At 51.2% G+C, this 2,188-nt stretch overlaps 1 protein-coding gene across 1 annotated transcript in view; it reads right to left on the bottom strand.

Moving 5' to 3' along the window:
* Positions 1-2,188, bottom strand: part of SMOC2 (SPARC related modular calcium binding 2) — a 136,976-nt gene that overhangs the window by 84,283 nt on the left and 50,505 nt on the right. The gene's annotated exons all lie outside the window — the stretch shown is intronic.

Below are 2,188 nucleotides of genomic sequence, written 5' to 3'. Positions count from 1 at the left end.
AAAAAAAAAAAAAAATCTAGGTGATACTTCTTAGCAAAAGCCATCTCGTGAACTAGAACTTGAACTTCATTGTTGGTTGTTTCAACTTTGACTGTGACATTGAAATACAAACCAACACTTATGCTAAAGATAGAAGCTTCATGATAGCCTGAGAGTGCTGGACATTTAACAGCACCGAAGCAGGAGACACACAAGCACTTCATCGTGGAAAGGGGTCTCAAAGGACAGAGAGGGTAACAGAGCCTCCTGCAAGATGCACTCGCTCAGACACGGGTGGAAGCCACCTGGTGGTGACGGGTTCTCATACACACCCCCAAACTGCTTAAAGGAGCACAACGCAGCCATCCCCCGACACCCCTCTCCCATAAGCGCGGCATTGCCAGCCTCCCAGAAGCTGAGTGGGAGACACCCCTTCCTCCCGGCTGCCTGTCTGGGACGTGAGGAAGGACATGCATTTGCAAACTGAGTTTCACCAGTGGATAGAAAGGACCTGATTCCCCCGTTCGTCTGCTTGCAGTGTTTCGGTGCTTGCCGAGGGCCCTGGTTATCCCCAGCTGTTGCTGTTACCACCTCGTGAAATGTTATGTGGTCTCCAGGCATCAGGACACAGGGTTAACTGCCTGGGACGAGTCCCCTGGATGTAAAACAGCCCCCTGTGTGGCCTTCTCACAAAGCTTCCGGGGCCCTACTTTTCTTGTTTCTCCCTTTTGGACCATCTCTTTACAAATCCAGATTTCTTAAGAGCTTAAGTTTCTTAGTCATCAGTTTATTTTTATCATGTGATTCCACAATGAGTCAAAAAACGTTTTCTACTTTTGGCTGGAAATTATAATAGTTTGGTAATATTTCTGAAAAGGAATATGTAGATTTTACTATTCTGAACTAAATGTAAATGCCCTAAATAATAATCAGATGAGAGCTTCCCAACCAAACTGAGACAATATATTATAATGTAAGGACAGAAGAGTCCAAACTGCTCACTCACAACCTGAATCAGAGGCTAAAAGCTGAGGACGGCATTTAGAAATTTTCTTTTCTCTCTGAATCAACCAACATTTCGGCTTGCTCATCAACCCCTAAACTCAGCCAGCATTCACTGGAGTAAATCCATACAAAAATAATTCCATCTTGCTCTTCCCATGTAAGAAATAATCTGAAAGCAGAAGCCAGGCTCCCTCGAGAAGCAGCTCCATGATCCAAACATTAGAGGAGGCCCCAAGGGGGCATTTGCTTCGTCTTCCAACCACCTCTGGACAAGAAGACTCCCCCAAACTTCCTGCAACACCCCATCCCCAGGGACGCGGAAACGGCTGAGCACCGCCATCCTCGTGGCTAAACAACGATGCACACAGGAACCCACGAGTCCAGAACCAAAAGGCAGCTCCTGCTGTAATTACTTCTTTCTGGAGATAAGGATTTGCTGAAGAACTCCCAAGAGTTTGAAGTAGGCAAGATTCTGGGACGAGGGTGCAGAACGGGGCCTGGGTGGGGGTTGGAGACGGGGAAGAGCCGGGCGCCGGGCGCATGGGCGGTCGGCTGCGCCGGCACGATCCCATCCCTGCTCTGTGAGCGCTGCGCCTCATACCCGGGTTTCAAGGGACATGGAACCCTTCCACGAGTGAGAGCTCGCTCCAGTCGAGTGCTATTTTAAAAGGGCATCCTTTTTAGCAATTAGGGCATGCATTTCTGGTGGAGGAAACCACAAAAACACCATGTGAGAACGTCTATGGTTTAAGGGCGGAGTCCTGTCGCTCTGAGCACTTGGTTCAAACCCAGCTCCACTCAGCAGCACCGCCTTCGTGCCAGGCAGCCCCAATGAGGGCGTGGGCTCTGCGAGCAGAGCTGGTGGTCCCAGGCAAGCCCCCTTCTCAAGTGCTAACTGCACTTTAAAAATAGATAAGGCGAGGAAGGCCCACCCTGTGCGCCAGAGGGCCAGCGACGGGCCTGAGTTCCGCCCCCACACTGGGCGCGGGGCGGCCACGAGCCTGCGGCGCCTCAGAGGCAGGAACCAAGCCAGGGTTCCATCCCTTTCTGGAAGCGGCACATGGACAAACAACATCACATGGCTTTGCTTCCGCAAAAAAGACCGAGGGCAGAACAAAGGAAGGAACGGGGGCATAAGGGACAGCGAGGGCCACACTCTCCCCAAACGGGGGCATAAGGGACAGCGAGGGCCACACTCTCCCCA

The sequence above is a fragment of the Hipposideros armiger genome, unplaced genomic scaffold, assembly GCF_001890085.2.
Source record: "Hipposideros armiger isolate ML-2016 unplaced genomic scaffold, ASM189008v1 scaffold_299, whole genome shotgun sequence".
Lineage (NCBI taxonomy): Eukaryota > Metazoa > Chordata > Mammalia > Chiroptera > Hipposideridae > Hipposideros > Hipposideros armiger.
This window is presented reverse-complemented; position numbering and strand designations above follow the sequence as displayed.